This window comes from Trachypithecus francoisi, unplaced genomic scaffold (assembly GCF_009764315.1).
Source record: "Trachypithecus francoisi isolate TF-2019V2 unplaced genomic scaffold, Tfra_2.0 Lachesis_group7, whole genome shotgun sequence".
In the NCBI taxonomy this organism is placed as follows: Eukaryota; Metazoa; Chordata; class Mammalia; order Primates; family Cercopithecidae; genus Trachypithecus; species Trachypithecus francoisi.
Genome location: NW_022681472.1, coordinates 12,330,091 through 12,352,030, shown reverse-complemented (window position 1 = coordinate 12,352,030; position 21,940 = coordinate 12,330,091). Strand labels below are relative to the sequence as shown.

General features: G+C 39.3%; 1 long non-coding RNA gene across 1 annotated transcript; it reads right to left on the bottom strand.

Annotated features, from left to right (window-relative positions):
- Positions 1 to 10,784: 10,784 nt before the first annotated feature.
- LOC117079279 lies at positions 10,785 to 15,182 on the bottom strand. The gene is made up of 2 exons (XR_004435349.1): positions 13,780 to 15,182; positions 10,785 to 11,049 (listed from the first exon to the last, which is right to left on the bottom strand). It is a non-coding gene; the product is annotated as an uncharacterized LOC117079279 (long non-coding RNA).
- Positions 15,183 to 21,940: the final 6,758 nt, after the last annotated feature.

Below are 21,940 nucleotides of genomic sequence, written 5' to 3'. Positions count from 1 at the left end.
ACCCAGTCCAGATGCCAGGGTCCATCTGGACACTTCTCTCTTCTTCACCTCTGACCTCCAGTTACTCACATCTCTCATGCTTTATGTCTCTGTTCTCCCTCTTCTGTGCCCTCTTCCCCATTTCCCCTGCCCCTGCTTGGCTCAGGCCATCAACACTTCTGGACTGATTTCTGCAATCACTTCTGACTGGGCTTCCTGTCAAAAATGCCCTTTTATTCTCCCTGTCATCAAGCTATTATTGACTAGTAAGTGTGCCATTTGAGGCTGTTAGCTCTGCGAAGACAGGGTTTGTCCCTGCCCTGACTTTAGAGCTCCAGCTTGGATAAGTGTCTGTGACGAGGTAGGCAGATCAGTGTTCAGGGTAAGACTGTGGCTCTGGAGTCAGCGTCTGGGCACAATGAAGAGTTCCTAGCTGTGTGACTATGGACAAGCTACTCGACATGCTTGTGCCTCTATTTCCACATCTGTAAAAAGGAGTATACTAGGAGGTATTTCGCATGCTTGTCTTGATAAATGTAAAGGGCTTAGATTAGTGCCTGGCATACTGTTGGCACTAAGTAAGTGCTAGTGTTTACACAAGTCATGCAATATGTGTTTGTATGAATGAATGCGTAAGTCCTAGTTTAGCTTTTGCTTATCTTGCATTGTTTCCTATTGTTTTGGGTCAAGTAGTACCTGATAAATTCTAAGTACCTGGAATCAAGAGATCATGGAATTTTCATTCTTCACAGTACCTAGAAAACTGCTGAGCACAAAGCAGACATTCAGCAAATACTTACTGATTGGTTTAATGTTCTAGAGAAGTAAGTACTCCTTCTAATAAAACCCTATGGTGTGCTGAGAGACCACTCTCCATGCGTCTCTTGCCCTGCACACATCTTGCAAGCAGAGGCCTTGACAGCTTTTGTCATAGACTCTCTTTTCAAGGATATTTGCATAGAGTACAGCCATGGAAAACAGAGATTAGTACCTTCCTCTGAAGCAGAGGGCAGGCTTGTTTACTGTACAGTGTAATAAAGACAATGTCTCTCTCTGGGGCAAAAGCTGGGTAAGCTTGCTTGCAGTCTGTTATAAAAGATTGAAGGATGTTTAAGCCACAGGTTTCTCAGCTGTAATGCAAACCACTGCAATCTTACCATCCACATACACTGTTCCACCTCACACCCATGGAACACAGGGGCAAATGGAAACAATAGGAACATGAAGCTTAGGTTACTTGTTATGCTTTGGTAATAAACTCCCTTGGCTCTGACCCAGGAGTCGCGTGTCTTCTGACAGCATCCACAAAACTGTGGCAAGCTCACTTGTTAGTTTGCAAATAGGATAAAATCTCAGACCTTCACAGTTCTTGACATAGTGTTGGAAAGAAAAGCACATTCATTTAATTGCTGGGTTCAATATCATTCAGACATTCAGAATCTATTTAGAGGTATGGGGGACTAAATAAACAAGACCTCCAATTTTAAATTATCTAAACACTGTGTCCTAAAGCTCTAGTTTCTCATGCTGTCTCTCAGGATTATTGTTATGTTATTCTAACCTGCAGAACAGAACCAGTGAAAACACTAAATAAGTTGCTTTGAATTTTGCTCTGAGAACATACTTAGAATCCTTTTCTCCAACTGCACAGTTGGGTTAATTTAGGTGGTTGTTCAGTTGCCACAGGGCAGGGTCTAGAGATTTTTTTTTTTAAAGGGGGTTATGTTATTCTTAAAGCACAATGGGATTCGTTGCCAAGATGATGAAGGCTCCACAAATCCTGTGGTGTGATGAAGAGTTAAAGGAAATGGAGAAGTTAACTCAGAAGTGTGGACGTTATCAAACATTTGAAGGCCTGTCAAAGGTAAGCACTATTAGATTTGTCTCCAGAGTGCGGGACTTAGTCCAAAGGTTGTAAGCACTAGAGAAACAATTTTCAGCTCAGTTTAAGGAAGATTGTTTCAAATCATAATGGGTTGCTTCAAGGTACAGTGTTTTCCTCATCATGAGAAGGACTTAAATAGGGGTAGGATGAGTTAATCAGGTGGTTATATAAATCTTAAGATTTACTAAGCGTTTAAGACAGCATTATGCAAAATGATTATGTCGGATTAAGTTAATACCTGTAATATTTCTGACCATGTAACTGATATATTTCACTCTGTACCTTGCTAAATGAGAGACACTTTTTTTTTGTTTGAATTTGTTTAATTCACTGACAGATGGTTTACATTTTGTTGATAATGGTCACTACTTGTCTCTAACTATTTCTGGGTTTTACAACCATGCAGTTGAAAAATAGTGAGTCTACAAAAATCACTAATCATAAACAATATTATTGACAGTTTTCTGTGTGCCAGGCACTGTGGTAAGGACTTTCTATGATATACCCCCTTTGATTCTACAGTAACTCTCTGAAGTCAGCCCTGCGTGACCTCCTTTTTACAGAGGAGGAAACTGAGACACAGGGCAGCATGTAGTTTACCCAAAGTCACAGAGCTTAAGTACCAGAGGAGAGTGTGAATCTGGAGCAGTCTGATTTCTAAGCCAGTGCTCTTGTCAAAACAGAACCAGACTGGGCACAGTGGCTCATGCCTGTAATCCCAGCACTTTGGGAGGCTGAGGTGGACAGATCACTTGAGGTCAGGAGTTCAACCTGGCCAACATGATGAAACCCTATCTCTACTAAAAATACAAAAATTAGCGGGGTGTGTTGGTGCACACCTATAGTCCCAGCTACTTAGGAGGCTGAGGCAGGAGGACCCCTTGAGCCTGGGAAGTGAAGGTTGTAGTGAGCCTACAGCACACCACTGCACTCCAGCCTAGGTGATGGGTGATGGCAGTGAACCCTGTCAAAAAAAAAAAAAAAAAACAGATATGGAAAAGGAAATCTCATGAGCTGTTGAGGAGGTATGAAATGTGGTAATTTTCCTAAGGTATCAGAGGAAGAGAGATTCAGGTATTCTCTCAGGATACCAAAATAACCCAAGGGCTACTTATTCATTTCTGTCAATTTTGGTGTTACAGCTGAGTTTCTGGAGGTTATTTTAAAAGATGAAGTATTTCACAACACTGCCAGTATGGGAACATTTTTCTTTAAAGAAAACTTTGTATTTTTTTCTGACACTTTTGAACTTGTTGTTCAAAGGGAAACAAGCAAGTTTAAAAAGCTAACGATTTATAAATACAGTTAAAAACCTGCACACTTTATGCCCAGGGAATGTCTTTTTCATAGTGAAGGTTTTTAGTCACATTATATGACTATGCTACAGTTATGTAACATTTTAGGATGGTGCAATGTTGGATGTGTTGCAGTTCTTTTTCAGGACTGAAAACTCTAAGGTCGATGCTGGTAGATTCCAAGGATAATACCATTATCCCTGCTGGCTCAGCAGTAGGATTATTAATGCTCAGGATGACTGCTCCTCTGACAAGTAGATGATGAAGGTTAGTTAAAAGTGGATTTTAAAAAATAACAGTGCTATTTTTCCAATGTGAAAAAGTCATTAAATAAAGATGGCATAAAAGAGGCATGGCTTTCCATGAACATAATAACATTTTCAAAACTTTGAAAAGCTATGAGGCCCAGATGGCTTATACTTGGTGTTGACAAACTGGGGCCAGAGAGTAAATGTTTTCAGCTTTGTAGGCCACATACAGTCTCTCTTGTAACTATTCAACTCTGTGGGGTAGAATGAAAGCAACTGTAAATAATATGGAAACAAACAAATTTGGTTGAGATCTGACAAAACTTATAGACAATGAAATTTGCATTTCATGTAATTTTCAGTGTCACAAAATAATATTCCTTTTTTTACTTTTTTAAAAAAAACATTTAAACATACAAACCTTGTCTTTAGCTCACAGCCATACAAAAACAGTCAGAGGGCTGGACGTGACCCTTGGATGATCCTGGCTTAACCTGGATTTAGCCTGGCTATATCTTGTAGAATGAGCAGAATCCTTGAAAGCTGTCAAGAGAGGCCAGTGAGTCTGGTCTGGGCACATTTCCATCTCTTCTTTCTTCATCCCCTCTTCACTCCTGAAATTCCCAAAGATCACCTGCTTCCAGTCAGGAGCATTTAATATATGCAGTATGCATCAGCTGCCTTCATGATTGTGACTACCAAATAGTGGGCACTGTTATCTTTGTTACAGGTATTACCTTGTTTTTAGTTCTGTCAGTCATCCTCATAGAAAGTGATTCAAGGATTGCTACTGAGTTTACCTCAAACAAAATATAAGTTCAACTTGCGATGCTTTAATAGCAATAACACAATGTCTGTCTCTCTGCTAGTTCACAGCTGCTGCTTACTAGTGATACAATGCTTCTCTGAGACAGAGCCTAGCCAGATAGATGCTTCATTACCTCTCCTCGGGAGAATGCATTTCCTAATCTTGCTTGTAGTTAGTGGAGGTGATGTAACTGGTTTTAGCTAATGGAATGTAAACAAAAGCAATGTATGCCATTTGCAGGCCTGAGTCCAAAAACATCCAGACTGATCTTTCATGGGCTCTCCTTTCTCTCCCATCCACCCAGCTAAAAGCAAAGATAGCAGAGCTGCTAGAGCCCTGGAATGGGTGGAGCCACAGAGTAGACAGAGAGAGCCACTCAGCAGAGCTGCCCAACCCACAGTGGACATTGACTGGGGAAGAAATAAATGATTACTGTTTTGAGCTACTAGGATTGTGGGGCTGTTTGTTAGAGTAGCTAATATTGATTATACTGACTAACATGTAGTAGTTTTCCAATCCTACCTGCTATAGTTTGAATGTCCCCTAGAAAACTCATGTTGAAACTCAATCTCCACCATGGCAGTATTAAGAGGTAGGCCTAAAATTAAGAGGTGAGAGGGTCATGAGGGTTCTGCCCTCATGAATGGATTAAACCATTAAGGGATTAATGAGTTAATAAATTACCATGGGAGGGGAACTTGCTGCTTTATAAGAAGAGGAGAGAGATCTGACCTAGCATGTAAGCATGCTTAACCCCTTGCCATATGACACCCTGTGCTGCCTCAAGACTCTGCAGAGTCCCCACCAGCAAGAGGGCTCTCTTCAGATGTGATCCCTCAATCTGAGACTTCTCAGCCTCCATAATTGTAAGAAATAAATTTCTTTTCTGTATAAATTCCCCAGTTCTAGGTATTCTAAATAACAGAAAATGGACTAATGTACTACCCAAGGATTTTATCCAACTCTCTCTCCTTGCCTTTGGTGGAGCTTATTGGCAATCTCTTGTATTGCAACAATTGCAATCCTGTGACTCGTAACAGGAGAATTTGATAAAAAGTTCACAAAAATGAGTAATCACATTCCTGGGTGTTTATCTCAGAGAACTGAAAATTTACATCCAGACAAAAACCTGTATAAGGTGTTCCCAAGTAGTTTTATTTGTAATAGCCAAAACCCAAAGACAAGCAAAATGTCCTTCAATAAGTGAATTGCTAAACGAACTGTGGTATATGCATACCATTGAGTGCTACTCAGGAATAAAAAGAAATGAACTATTGACACATGCAACCACATAGATCAATCTCAAGTTCATTATGCTGTATGAAAAAGTAAAGCCAGTCTCAAGGTCATACACTGTTATTCCGTTTACATCAACATTCTCATTTATATATAAATACAAAATTACAGCTATGGAAAACTCATCACTATAGTGATTGGTAGTTGCTAGAGGTTAGAGTTGGTGGGAGTGAGGGAAAGATGTGGGTGTGACTTTATGGGTAGCGTGAGGGAGAGACCTTTGTAGTGATGGAAGAGTTCTTTATCTTGATTGTAGTGGTGACTATAGGAATACATATGTGTGATAAAATGACCTCAAAATATACATCCACATTATATCAAAATCAATCCTGTGGTTCTGATATTGTACTATATGTAAGGAGAAACCACTGAGGTAAACTGGGCGAAGCACACAGGGACATCTCCATATTCTTTGTGCGATTTCCTATGAGTCTATAATTATTACAAAAGAACAACCATTCATTCATTAAGTCCTTACTCTATGTCATTTAGTCCTAACAACAGCATTATGAGGTGAGCATTTTTACCTGTTTTACACGTGAGGAAATTAAGAATTTGAAAGGTGAAATAATAGCAAAGAGCTGGCAGTAGAAAGTGACAGAGCTTGGATTCAGGTGAGTTTATCTGCTGCCACAGATCCTGTTCTGCGTAACTATCCACACCTCTACATTTTCTGTATTAAAAGATAGTTTTTGGTACCACTTAGTAAATGGATTTTGACAAGAAAGCAAAAGAAAAACAGGAGAACTTGAAACCATTTTATGCCAGCAGGAGCTCTAGATGACACTTAATTAAGTAAAAATGGGAGGCTAATTGGCATCAGATCCAGAACGTCTCCGCAGCTCAGCGTTCCACAATAAAAACAGAACACATTTGCTCATCCAAATTTAAGAATAGTTGCTAATTAATTATGTCCCAGCTTTCTTCATCGAATGTATAAATTCTGAATTTCCTTTCCTAACATGGAATTGATTTTTGCTTTACTTTTCTAGTTATATTTTATATCCAGAAGAGCACATGAATCATTTTTTTCATAAACTTCAACAGAAAGATTATGGGAATTCAAAACAATTTCACTTCAAAAAATTATTCAAAGAAATATATTTGAGAATATAAAATGGGCTATGGGGATTGTGTGGTTGTGGACATCTGAGGAGCGCTCCCCTCTGGCCTACTTGATTAGCTAGAATGAATCTGGGTTGTTTTGAAATTGCATCCCATACACAGCATTAGCTGCTTCATGCTGGGCCCCAGTGCTGCCATTTGGGGGAACCCTGTGGAGTTTGGGGAGAGCTAAGTGGACTTGTTTCCAAGAGCCCCACAGAGTGAGCGATGCTGATTTTGATCATTTGCAGAGTGTAGCTATGCTGCAAGTGACAAAAATGAACAGTTACAAGGCTGAGAGCAAAAATCTACAGTAACCAAGAAATGGTGGTTTATAATTTTAAGGGAGAATAAATAAGGAGAACAACCTGCTCAGAATCCTTGCCTTCTTGATCTGAAATTCAAAGACCCTTTCTTGATTCTGTCCTTATTTTTTTAACCCCTACAACTAATTTGTTAGCAAGATCTATTATTTCTGTCTCTAATTTTGTACATATTTTTGAGATATTTATTTCTATTTTCACGATCCTGGTCCATAATGTCCAGTCTGGTTTATTAATTGTTCTCCCTGCCATGACTCTTTGTCTACCTCCAATTTGTGCTACAACATATAGCCAGAGTGGTTTTCTTAGAATGGAATTTAATCAAATAATTCTTCTATTAAAAATCTTCCAGTGATGTCTCATTCCATTTTAAATAAAATTCAAGCTTTTAACCAGGGCCTGGAAGGCCCTAAAACCTGCCTGCTGTCTCTCTTCAAACTCATTGCCTGCCAGTTTTTCCTCTTGCTCAACCTGTTCTTGACACACTGAGCTTGCTATTTCTCAGTCATGCCAAACTGTTCCACCACTGGGCCTTTGCATGTGCTGCTCTCCCTGAGAACTGCTCCATGGGATCTTTACATAGAAAATTCCCTGGTTTTAATCAGCTCCCCCCAACTCAAATTTCTTCTTCTCACAGATGCTGTCCCTCAAATATGATAAGCATACTTAAAGTGGCTTTCTTTTCATTATCTCCATCTTGTGGTTCTTATTCAGATTTCTTCTTAGCATTTATTACTTCCTGAAATTATACTCTGCTTTATTTGTTATGCATTTATCATACACAACTCTCAATAAAAAACAGGTTCTTAATGGACAGGGACACTGTCTGTTTTGTTTTCTGCTATATCTTCAGCACCTGGATTCTGGCTCTGTTGCCCAGGCTGGAGTGCAGTAGTGTGATCTTGGCTCACTGCAACCTCCACCTCCTGGGTTCAAGTGATTCTCATGCCTCAGCCTCTTGAGTAGCTGGGATTACAGGTGTGTGCTACCACACTTGGCTAATTTTTGGATTTTTAGTGGACATGGGGTTTCACCATGGTGGCCAGGCCGGTCTCGAACTTCTGGCCTCAAGTGATCTGCCCACGTTGGCCTCCCAAAGTGCTGGGATTACAGGTGTGAGCCACTGCACCCGCCCTGAACCCCACTCTTCACTGCACACCTGGCTGATGTTGCAGTGTGACCTTGTCCCCCTGCTCACATGGAGCGGTCATCCTGAGCCCTTAGCTTTCATCCAAATGTTCAGTCCAGCCTTGCCCCAAGTTCATCCGCCACAGTGCTCTACCCTCCCAACTTGACTCAGCCCCTTCCCAGGGGAAACTCTCAGACAGCCTTTGTTAAAATTTAATTTGAGCCATAAAACCTAGTGTCAGAGCAGAACAAATAAATACTGCACAGGAAAACATGACCTTATCACCCATTGCATTCTATCAGATTTCCTTTTACTGTTTGAAAGTGAGCCTGTTGCTCTAGGCCTATGGAGATACAGCCTCCAGAGACTGTCAAATCTAATCGCAAAACCCACCTGAGGGAACTGTAGGTGAAAATACCCAGATCTGAATACCAGCCCCACCCTTCAAGTCTACCCTGCTCACTAGGCTTCTCAATTCGTTGCTTGAAATCAAGAATGTTGAGTTTTCCAAACCCAGGTTTCTGAAACCAAAATTTTCCATGGAAAGCCGGAAGGGTGCTCCTGGGCATATTAAGTACTGTGATGGATTAGGTAACAATGGAATTATCCATACACTTCAGACAGCCTTAGAGAATCATAATGATGAAAGACATTCAGGCAGCATGTTCTCTTTTATTACATAAGAAGGCGTGGGAACATGTGAGAGACATATTTTGGTTCCTCTCCAGAGCTCTTTCCAGAGCTTGCCAGGTCCCACCAACCGACTTACATTTGTTAAAATATTTCAGATCTTGATAATGAAACAAAACTACAAAGTAGTTATTTCTACTGTAAGAACATTCTGCCAGTGATCTGTTCTGAAAGGATGAAAGTTGAAGCTGTTGCAAAGAAAAAAAGGACGGAGAATGACTGTGGAATTGTTGTAAAAGAGGCAGTTTATGAAGTGCCATTGATTTCAGCTTATTTAAATAGACTTGGGCTTTAAACTTCGAAATGAAAATAACTTAACATGCTTGAGCCTACAATTAGGCAATTAAAAGTTATACAATATTGTCTGCTTATGAAGCTTAAATCCAATTGCTCTGATCTGGGGAATTTTTAAAAGTTATTGAGTATAAGCTCTTATTTCTAGATTTAGACAGGATTAGACCTATGGGTATTGGTGATAAGTATCTACTCACAACAAATGAGGAACAGACAGGGGTCCCCTTTGCCATTTTCTTTACAATTCTAAAGGATTCTGACAATCCAGCTCCTTCTGGTATCAGTGGAAAGTCAAAGGAAAATCACCATTCACTTTGCAATTTCTATTTTTAAAAGTGATTTTCATTTCATGATGCAATACTTTTTTTTGGAGAATGAATTTAAATGGTTACCTTAAGGAGGGATTTGTTCATTATTTAGATAGTATTTTGAGATATAAAAATTTAGATGAAAAGATCTTGTCTTTAAAGTCTAAACTCTAATTATAATTTGAGAGACAAAAAAATTTACCTGAAATTAGTAATAGTAGTCATTAGAGCAAACATCTACTGCGCACCCCATAAGAACCATTATAAGGTAGGTACAATACTCATTGCTGTTTTACAGACAAAACCAAACGTCTTTTTTTTTTTTTTTTTTTTGAGACGGAGTCTTGCTCTGTCGCCCAGGCTGGAGTGCAGTGGCCGGATCTCAGCTCACTGCAAGCTCCGCCTCCCGGGTTTACACCATTCTCCTGCCTCAGCCTCTCGAGTAGCTGGGACTACAGGCGCCCGCCACCTAGCCCAGCTAGTTTTTTTTTGTATTTTTTTTTAGTAGAGACGGGGTTTCACCGTGTTCGCCAGGATGGTCTCGGTCTCCTGACCTTGTGATCCGCCCGTCTCGGCCTCCCAAAGTGCTGGGATTACAGGCTTGAACCACCGCGCCCGGCCGAAAACCAAACATCTTATTCCAGGTCAAAGGACCAGTAAGTGGAGAAGCAGGATTTGAACTTGGGTCTCCTGTGTTTCTCCTGCTGATGGGGACTGTAACAACTTTCCCCGTGTGCACTCACGTGGGAAGTAAGCCATGAGCGAGTTAGAGGCATTTAGAGCCATGGTTTTCAGGTTTTATATTTTACAGACTAACATGATTTTTAAAAAAAAAGTAGAGAGGAAACCAATATAGAGTTGCCAGGTATTTACTGTGCCAAGTAAAGATATTTATAAAAACTATGATCCATTCTTGCCATCTTCCCACTAAAAATAGACATTTTAACATCAAAATGTGTGAGGACATAATTTTAGTAAAAACCAAAAGGTTTATACAATCTGAAGAGAAACCAGAATGAAGAAGGACATAATTTTAGAATAAAAGAAAACCCTTCAAATTGAGGAAGTTTAATTTTATGAAAACCTCACTTGAGAAATATGAATTTTTAGTTTTCTATTCTTTTTTTTTTTTTGAGATGGAGTTTTGCTCCTGTTGCCCAGGCTGGAGTACAATGGTGCAATCTCGGCTCATCGCAACCTCCGACTCCAGGGTTCAAGCAATTCTCCTGCCTCATCCTCCTGAGTAGCTGGGATCACAGGCATGTGCCACCACGCCTGGCTAATTTTATATTTTTAGTAGAGACGGGGTTTATCCATGTTGGTCAGGCTGGTCTTGAACTTCTAACCTCAAGTGATCTGCCCGTCTTGGCCTCCCAAAGTGCTGAAATTATAGGCATGAGCCACTACGTCCAGCCTATTTTTCTATTCTTTGATATGACTACAGATGAGTGAAAATGTCACAGATCAGCACTGCTCTATTGACGGGCATTTGGAAAACATTAGCTCAAGGACAGTGGAGAAATTTCCTGATGAAAGATATAAAACATCTGGACAAGATAAGGACAGAAACAATTCAGCAACCACATCCATTTCAGTGTTTGCCCAATTCTTGTGTTTGGAGTCTCTCTAGCCCTGCAGAACCTCTTCGGATGAGTCCTTGAAGCACTCATCTTTAGTCACTGGAAATGTTCTGGGAGGCAGAAAAACAAGAAATAAACCACCTTACTCGTATTCAGAGCTTTAACTGCACTAGATGCTCTAAGTCTTTCAAACCCAATTCATTTTACTCTCTATTTTTTAGTCTCTCACTTTTGCTCATTCTCTTGTCTCATGTTGTGCTTTAGAGTTCAATGGCCATGTCTCTCTATCTAGAATTTGGCATCCTTCCACCACTATTCAAATTTTCCTAAAGTTTCAAATAATATAGATTGCTTTGGGCAATCCACCCCTCCCAGCTCAAACATTCCAGGAATCCTTATCTCAGGGCCACATCCTCAGCAGGCAGCTCTCCACCTGTTTTACTTCTGTTTCACTGGAGTGAACCAGATAATAACAAAAGCTTTTCTATATCCTGTACAAACACTGCAGAGACTGTGTAATCTATAGCTTATGATAAAATGATGTGTAGAGAACATCTGCTGTTTTTACCTATAAAGCATTCCTTACTCCTCGTTTTGAAAGCAGCACTCCAATTTTACTGAGAGGTATAACCCATACCATGTGAATATATTCTTGAAGAAACTGTCAATCAAGGTGGTGCAGACCTGCAAGCCACCCCTGCCACCTTTGCCACCGTGCCAAAGGGTTGGCATAAAATTACCCGTACTAGGCTGATAAAACTCTCTTCCATGAATTTGTAACTTGAACATCTAACCTAGCAGCACAGGGCAGAACAATCATCCGAGGTGAATCATTCTGATCATGGCACTTTGAGTAAATTTTTTAATTTATGAAATGTAGTTTCCCAGAGCATCCTTGCTTCCTATTTTTCCTGATTCAGTCTTCCTTTCTGTTCTCTGCTGCTTTACGGCATTTATAACTAATCTTCCTTTCCCCCTTGTTTGCTTAAGTTAATCGGACTCTATTTCTGATGCTTATAATAAAATATGCTAGCTGACACATTTTGTTTATTACTATTATTCATAATAAAAATTGCTAAAAATTGCTAAGGTATACTGCGATCTTACCATGTGAGTGCTGTGCTGTGTGTTTTGCATGCTTCTTGATCTCCACAGTGACCTCAGGGGATAGTTAGATTTATTGCCAATTTACCCTTGAGCACCGCGAGACTTAGTGAGACTAAGTAGTTTGCCAGAGATTATGCTATCAGGTAGAGGAGGCATGGTTTGAACGTCAGGTCTGTTTGACGTCTCAAACTGCCTCTAGTCATGACAAGTACAGTATATGTTGTTTTGATCCTGTGGGTTAAGCACAGATCTTCTCAAGGAAATATATAAAGCCTGCAATTGAAAACAACTCTTTTCTGATCTTTGTATAGATAGCATTCTGAATATCTCAACTCTCCAAGTTTTGAGACCCACACTGAGAAAATATGTATACAGAATTCCTTTTAAGCATTTTCATTTTTCTTTTTGCTAGATATGCCATATGTTAAATAAGGAGCGTATCTAGACATCTAATGCAGTGCTGCAATACTGGCAAGTCAGCTAGAGGAAAGAATGGGAGGGAAGAGGTGCATGGTGAGCCCTGACTGTTCAGTCAACAAGTGCTAATCGAGCACCTGTTCTTTGCTATGTGCTATGCTAGGCACTAGAAGTATGGAGCAGAAAAGACACAGCTCTTGCCACCTGCTAAATGAGAACATTCTCCAAACACTTGTTAAAGATGGTAAGGCAGACTGTATTCAAGAGAGCTATGGTGATAGGGTCACCACCACAGGGTCTTGCAGTGGAGAGATTGGACAACTCCGACTCCAACAAGGGTAAGTGGGAATTTATAACCAAGGGTGGGGTCAGTGGATGGAAAATTACTAGAAGAAACATCAAGGATAAGGAGTTCCTGATTAAACTGACTTGATAGGACTGCTGGAGGCAGGCCATGACGATAAGATATTAAAGTGGTCAGATACCAAGGGTGGTAGATTTTTTCACTAATCTGATTTAGCAGGATTGCTGCTCAAGCTAGATTCCGTAAGGACACAGGATTTCATTCCTAGTTCTCTATTTTTCTGTTCAGTAGGCTTTTATAACTGCATATTTTTAAAAAGTTGATTCTAGCCTTGCCCCATGTATTTTACTCTAGAGTAGCTCTAGTTCTGTCCAATAGAAATATAATGCAAATTGCCAGGTGTGGTGGCTCACATCTGTGATCCCAGCACTTTAGGAGGCCGAGGCAGGTGGATCACAAGGTCAGGAGTTCAAGACCAGCCTGACCAACATGGTGAAACCCCATCTCTACTAAAAATACAAAAATTAGCTGGGAGAGGTGGCATGTGACTATAATCCCAGCTACTCAGGAGGCTTAGGCAGGAGAATTGCTTGAACCAGGGACGTGGAGGTCGCAGTGAGCAGAGATTGCGCCACTGCACTCTAGTCTAGGCAACAGACTGATACACCATCTAAAAAAAAAAAAAGAAAGAAAGAAAGAAAGAAATATAATGCAAGCAGCATGTATAATTCTAAATGTTCTAGTAGCCACATAGCAAAAAGTGAAAACTGAAAGGTAAAATTAATTTTAATAACATATACGATTTAACTCATTATAAAGTATTTTTATTTATCATGTAATCAAAATGAAAATTATTAATGACTATATTTTATGTTTTTTAAACAAAATCTTCTAAATCTAGTGTGTATTTTAGACTTACAATATGTCTCAATTCAGATGCTAAATTTTCATCAATATTTTATTGGTACTTGGTTTTCATAAACTTTGGATTTGAAAAAGTAGATGTAAATACCCAAATTGTTTGAAATGTAAGCTTTCCAATAACTGAATGAACATCAAAAATCATTGTCCTTCACATTTGCATCCATATTGACAAAACTGGTTCATCATTTTTCAAAGAATGAATTTGATTTTGAAGCAAAAGCAGGCCAAGTTCAGCACTCAGAGGAGCCTGAGATTTTGGTCAAAGGAGAGAGTCTTTGTCAAGCCCAAAGAGGCTAAAAGATAAACAATCTAGAAAAATGTTTTAATTATGAGATAATTAAAATAATAAGTATTTCAAATTAATTACTAATTTTGATTTACATAGGTACCACTGTAACTTGTGCTCCACATATAAAATATTCTAATAAATATATTACAATGTTACATCAGTGCATAAAAAATAAGCATTCAAACTGAATCAACCCTTTGACAATAACAAGAAATGATGCAGATGCTCGACACACACTATCTAGTGAAACAGGGTTTTCTTCTTGGTCACTTTGCAAGCTAGGGACCTCTGGCCAGTGCCACGCTGCCTGGGCACACTACCCACTGCAGGAGATGGCCCACCCACTCAGCTGCCAGGGACAAGTCTGTCTTGCACACCAGTCCCCAAGTTCTTGTCCCACATCCAGAAGAATGAGAATGTTCTGACAATCTAAGAGTGAGCAAGGCAGGTTTTTAAATTTAATTTAACTTAATTTTAAGTTCCAGATATATGTGCAGGAGGTGTAGCTTTGTTACATAGGTAAACATGTGCCATGCTGGTTTGTTGCACCTATCAACTCATTGCCTAGGTATTAAGCCCAAGGCAGGGGTTTTTATTGAGTGATGAAACAACTTTTGGCAAAGAAGGGACATGGCAGTGGTTCCCCTACCTAAAGGCAGGAAAGTGCCCCCCAGTGTGACTGAGTCCTGGGCTTTTATGGGCTCAGAATGGGGGAGGGGCAGAACATAGGTAGTAATTGAAAAGGCAATATTTGATTGGTTAAAAGGCATTATTCAGAAAAATTTAATCAGGAAAGGGTGGGCAGACAGGAACAGAAGTTCTCACTCTGGGTTGTGGGTTTCATCCAGGACCAGCAGTCTGGTCTTTCAGCCTTCAGGCTGTTTTTGTCTTGAAGGTGGGGTTTCACCAGATACCCACCCCGATCTGCTTAGGCATTTGGCTGCCTCCTGTTGCTATGAACAGAATATAGGTGGTGTCTTACATGTTGCAGTGCTTGTAAAACTTTGTTTACTGAAACAACAAAGAAAAATATTTTACATAGCCTTGGTTTTAAATTTTAAATGTAAAATAATTAAAATAAAATTAAATTAAAAATTCATCTCCTCAGATGCACTAACCACATTTCAAGTACCCAGTAACCATGAAAGGAATGTTTGCTACATTGTCAATAATCAATACTAAGAGGGAAGTTTATAAGTGCTTACATCAAAAAAGAAGACAAACTTAAAAGAAATAACCTAATGATGCATCTTAAAGGACTAGAAAAGCAAGAGCGAACAAAACCCAAAATTAGTAGAAGAAAAGAAATAACAAACATCAGAGAAGAAATAAAATTGAAATGAAAACAATCCAAAAGATTGATGAAATAAACTGTTGATTTTTGGAAAACTTAAACAAAATGGAGAAACCTTTAGCCAGACTAAGAAAAAAAGAGGGAAGATCCAAAATAAATAAAATCAGAGATGAAACAGGAGATATTACAACTGAGCAAAATTTTAAGTGCCAAGGGAAAGAAAAGCTTATTTATGATTTAGCTAAGACAGGTATGATCATTTATGTTGAAATTGAAACCTTCTACAACACAAACCAAAAAAAAAACTTTACATGTTTTTACAATATGAATCAATATGTACAAGCTTTTAATTGTAATTGACAGAATTGTGTATATTGGCTATAAGAACCACATGAAAAATTTAAGGAATGCTTTGTTTGTAATAGTACATGTAGAGCTGCTTTTCAATGTCTGTAATAGACCTTTGAATTTCATGTTAATAACACCAAGTTGGCATAAGAATTAGAAATTTTACTAAGCTTTGGTCGGGCACAGTGGCTCACTCCTGTAATCCCAGCACTTTGGGAGGCTGAGGCAGATGGATTACCTGACATCAGGAGTTTGAGACCAGCCTGGTCAACACGGTGAAACTCCCTCTCTACTAAAAGTATAAAAATTAGCTGGGTGTAGTCCCAGCTACTCATGAGGCTGAGGCAGGAGAATCGCTTGAATCTGGGAGGCAGAGGTTGCAGTGAGCCGAGATTGTGCCATTGCACTCCAGCTTGGGGGACAAGTGTGAGACTTCGTCTCAAAAAAAAAAAAAAAAGAGAAGAAAATTTACTAAGCTTGGACAGCTATGCTTTTGCTTCAAAGTCAAATCCATTCTTTGAAAAGTGATGAACCAGGTTTGTCAAAATGGATGTAAATATGAAAAGATAATGATTTTTGGTGTGCATTCAATTATTGGAAAGGTTACATTTCAAACAATTTGGTCCGTACATCCACTTTTTCAAGTCCAAAGTTTATGAATCCAAGCACCAATAAAATATTTTCATGAAAATATAACATCTGAATTGAGACACATTGTAGTATAAAATATATGCTGGATTTTGAAGATTTTGTTTAAAAAACATAAAATATAGTTATTAATAATTTTCACTTTGATTACATGATGAATAAAAATACTTTACCTACATTGGGTTAGACAGTATATGTTACAAAGTTAACTTTACCTGTCAATTTTCACTTTTCACAATGTGGCTACTAGAACATTTAAACTTATATATGCTGCTTGCATTATATTTCTATTAAACAAAGTGGGAGCTGATCTAGAGTAAAATACATGGGGCAAGGTTAGAATCAACTTTTAAAAAGTATGCAAAGCAATAAAAGCCTTCCAAATAGAAAAATAGAGAACTGAGATTGAAATCAAGACAGAAAGGTGTCAGAGGAGGAAAACATTTCAGAGAAAGAATTATCAAAGTGTCAAATGCCATGGAGAGGTTGTAAGATGTAGTAGAGGAAAAAATATGTGTAAAACCCCAATTGCCTTAGAAGGAGGACTTGAATTTGCCAAACAGAAATCTTTGTGGTTTTGCCAGGCTAGGCGTAGGCTTAATTAAGTGGGCTTAGTTTAGTGTTTAGGAGTAAAACTTGGAGATAACTGAATTACTTTGCCTAATAGAATGAGAATTTGGGATCCTAAGTGTGGAGAGGGGACAAGGAGAAACTTAGGAATGAGGTAAAAGGGAGGGATCAGAGGAGAAGGAAGAAAGAGGAGCCAGTGATATGTCTTGATGCTAAACAAGTGGGATGAAGGAGTGAGGGGGAGGCTGAAGAGCTGCTGAAAAGTGGGATGACTAACGCCATGTTTGAAGTTGTTGAGTTTGCCTCAGCATAATTCATCTCCTCTCTATCTACTAAACTATAGTAAATTCTGCTGCCCACACACAGACCTTTCTGAGTGTAGTTTGCATAAATAATGGAAAGGGATTAAATAGCAAATATGGATTGTTGTGGAGTAGGAAAATATGCATAGGCTGTAAAATAATCCACTGCAGAACTGGTAGAGTGGAGCTGCAGACCCAAGTTTGGGGTAACCATGGAAAGATTGGAGACTGTATTATGCTCCCACATGTCCTGGGTGGTGGCATATAGTTTAGATCTGATCTAAATCTCCGGGGTAAAAGTAACTCAAGTTAACGTTTCAGTTACAAAGATAAAGTCTGAAGAACATTCTTTGGGTTCAGCAAAAAAAGGTACTTGGGGACCTTGGAGAGTGGTGGATGGTCCTGATTCGGGAGGTAAGGATGCAGACACAGTGAACTTGGAGTCCTCTCTTTGGAGTTTTGCTGTTAGTAGAAGGAAGGAGATTAAAGTGGCTAGAAGGGTTTTATTTTATTTAAGGATGGGAGGTTGGAGCGCCTCTGCATACTAAATAGAGCAGTAGAAAGTCTATTGTTTCTATAAAGTGGCTTCATATTGACAGTACATTTGTAAGGCCTTCTAATAACAAAGCAGAAGTGGCAGTGATACAAATTAGAGCAACAGAAAGTGAATTTCAAAATCCCAGTGTGGTGCTGGTGCAAACGATGTTAGTCAAGAAACTAAGAAGGGTTAGCTGTGGACTAGAATGTCATATAGCCTGGCTTGCACCAGGAACTGAAGGTCAGTGACACAGAGATGATTGTGAGTTGTAAGCCAGCAATGAGTCAACTGCTAGATCCAAGACAGTAATATTCCCCTTCCAATCAATGCTTAGCAGATCCTTATTAGCACCTCTTAGCCTTTGCACAGTGCCTTTCCAATACAGGTGATCCTTGAACTTTATGGATCTACTTAGATGTGATTTTTTTCAATGGAAGTTATACCAAGTGTGCCTGCCTTCTCTGCCTTGCCTTCTACCTCTCCCATCTGTTCCACCTCTGCTACTCCGAGACAGCAAGACCAACCCTTCCTCTTCCTCCTCCTCAGCCTACTCAATGTGAAGACAATGAGGATGAAGACCTTTATGATGATTCATTTCCACTTAATGAATAGTAAATATATTTTCTCTTCTTTATGATTTTCTTAACAACATTTTCTTTTCTCCAGCTTATTTAATTGTAAGACTACAGTGTATAACACATATACAAAATTTGTGATAATGGACTGTTTCTTATCCCTAAGGCTTCTGGTCAATAATAGACTATTTGTGGTTAAGTTTTGAGGGAGTCAAAAGTTATATATGGATTTTTTTTTTTTTTTTTTTTTTTTTTTACTGTGCAGGGGTCAGTACACCAATCCCTGAGTTATTCAAGGGTCAACTATGTTATTTTTACTATCTCATTTAATAAAATACGAACTGGATGGATGGATAGATGGATGGTGTGATGGTTAATTTTAGGGGTCAGTTTGACTGAATAGAGGGATGCCTAGTTGGCTGGTAAAACATTGTTTCTGTGTGTCTGTGAGAGTGTTTCCAGAGAAGACTGATGTGTGAGTCAATGGACTAGAAGACCAGTCCTCAGTGCAGGCAGGCACCTTCCTATTTGTTGGAGGTTAGCACAAATGGGCAGAAGAAGGAGGACTGCGCTCTCTCTGCTCTCTCTCTCTTCCTTCTGGAGAGGTGTGCTTCTTCTTTTCCTGCCTTTGGACATAAAACTCCAGGTTTTTCAGCTTTTGGATTCTGAGACTTGTATACACAGCCTCCTGGAGGATCTTGGAGGTCTGGTCTCAGACTGGAGGCTGCACTATCAGATTTCTTGGTTCTGAGGCTTCAGACTTGAACTGAGTCATGCTAATGGCTTTTCTGTTTCTCCAGCTTACAGACCAGCCTATCATAGAACTTCTCTACTTCTCTGATTGTGTGAGCCAATTTTTCCCTAATAAATCTTTTTTCATATATCCTACTGGTTCTGTCTCTCTGGAGAATCCTGACAAATACAGATGGGTAATGGGGTAATGGATGGATGAAAACAGAAATAGTGGGGAAAAATAACAGTGACCTTCAGGTTTGTAGGAGCTCTGTCTTAGTCCATTTGTGTTGCTATAGAGGAAGACCTAAGGCTGAGTAGTTTATAAAGAAAAGAGGCTTATTTAGCTCACAGTTCTGCAGGTTATACAGAAAGCATGGCACTAGCATCTGCTTCTGGTGAGGGCTCAGGCTATTCTCAGTGGAACACTAATGGCAGAGGGTGAAGGGGAGCTGGCATGCAGAAATCACATGGCAAGAGAAGGCGCAAGAGAGAGGGGAGGGAGGTGCCAGGCTTTACCAACCAGTTCTTGCGTGAATCAGTAGAGCAAAAACTCACTTACTCCTGGGAAAATGGTACCAAGCCATTCATGAGAGATCCATCCCTGTGACCCAAACACCTCCCACTAGGTCCCATCTCCAACACTGGGGATCAAATTTTAACATGAAATTTGTAAGGAACAAATATCCAAACCATAGCTAGCTCCTACATGAATTATAACACAGGCTTCTATGTTCCCCAAAGGCAGAGTTAAGGAGGCTTTGTTAACCCACAGCATAGTTATGGATTAGAGAGGACACAAATCTTTATATATTAAAAATTATATACCACAGCAAATCATATAGCAAGATTTGTTTTTTTTTTTTATGGAAGTCTTAAAAATGTGATAGAAATGGATATTTCTAAGATGTTTACATTGTGGTCCTAAAGAAACATATAGATTAGTCATCAGGGACTAGCAACTATTAGGTTCACACACTAGTACTTCCCCCCTTCACTCTCTTTTCACAAATACACATGTCAAACATTACTTACATGTCAGAGCATGTTAGTAATTGTCCTTTCTGCATGACCACAGAATCCCTAATGTAGTATCCCAGGGAGCCTCCACCAAACAATTAGTATAAGCGTAAGAGTTGAAATCATACTGAGATTAGATGATTTTTCAAGTCACTTCCAGTACTACATTTTATAATAATTCTAGTTAATGAAAAGAATCAGCTCCACTCACCCTCACATCACCTGCATAATCCCCTGATTAGCTACATCACCAAAGTACTTTCACAAGTATCCTGTAATCTGATATATCTATATGGATTCTAGGCTTCAGTCACACCTATTTTAGATTACAATGTGCCTTAATTGTGAACTCTTATACAATTTGATTTATTTAAATAGACGTTAATGATCACTTCCTGTGTGCTACGTGATAGAGAAATAAAGATAACGTAGAAGGTAGGCAGACCCATTGAACACTAACTCAGGGCAAGTGTTCTAGTGGTTGTTAAAAGGTTACATAATTTCAGAAAAACGGTATTCTTGCTTGGGAAGTTGTGAGCAGGCTTCACGGAGGAAGTACAGGCCAAAAGAACCTTGAAAATGAATAGAACTTTGTGAAACTAAAGAAAGGGCTTTATGGATAGTGGGAATACTAGGAACAAAGACCAGAGAAAAGGAACGTGAATGGCACATTGGGGGAATGGTATTTAAGGCTGGAGCATGGGGCAGGTTGTTGAGCTGGGGCATTGGTGAGAGATAGAATTTTTAAGGACTTAGAATGAAGTTAAGTTTGGATATTATCTTACTTCTAATGGGAATCTACTTAGGGTTTCTGAGCATTGATTTGACAAGTTAACTTACAGTAGCAGTATTGAGGGTGAACCGCAGAAGGAAAAGAATAAGGGTCAAGAGATAAGACTATCACAAATGTCCAGGCAAGAGATAAGCAGTCATGGATTAGAAGATTGCAAGTTGAACTGAGAGTAGGTAACAGATTTTAGTTGGAAAGGAATCATAAATTAATTGCATGCTGAGATTGAGGGTAAGAAGGAAGAGTCAAGAAATATTCCAATTTATTCACTACCATAAAAGAAAACAAATCCTGCCTTTCTCCACCTTTTCCTTCATCTATTTTTAGAAGTTATTTTTCCCTCTTTTCAGAACCAAATCAAACCACCCCAGTGCAACTTGATGTTTCCAGTTTCAGCCCATCAGCTGACACCTGGACCCTTGCACATCCCAGCCTCCCACTTCTGATAAAGAGATGAGGAGGTAGACAAGTAAATGAATAATTGAGTCCCAACACTGAAGGTACAGAGTGCAGTTAGGATCACCAACTCCTAATTTTTGCCTTTGAATATTAGAATTATATTACCTTGCTGTCAAGTTACCCAAATATTCACTGACAGACCAGTAAAAACCTGAATTCTTATTAAGAAGTAGGTGAGAAATCATATTAGGCCTATCAAAACTACTGGATCTACTCTTTGCAGGGCTCTGCAAAACTCAGTCTGTCAATTCAGAGATGTATAGGTGAGACCCCAAAAGCCAACCCACTCCTGATTATCAATTACTTGCCATAGACAACCCGTAGATAAATGGGTTGAATTTAAGGAGACCTTCTGAAGGGTATGGTCTATATGGGGGTCAGAAGGACACAGGTCACTCTTTTGGTTATCCTTTAGCCTGATGAGACTTCTTTATTAAAAAAAAAAGTAGAGGTGATATCTTCCAAGCCCAGACTCAAGAGGAAGTCTAATAGACTACCAAGCTATTACTGGGAATGAGGCTTGGGTGGGCCTTCCTGCCGTTTAAAAGCATAGATTGCTATAGAACTAAGACAGATAGTCTTTGTGGACCACAGTTTCCCCAGAACATTTCCTAGGATGGAATAAGTTTGATTTCTTATTAAGGATTATGGGCTGTTGAAGATCTTGTCAGTTTCTATTATAGA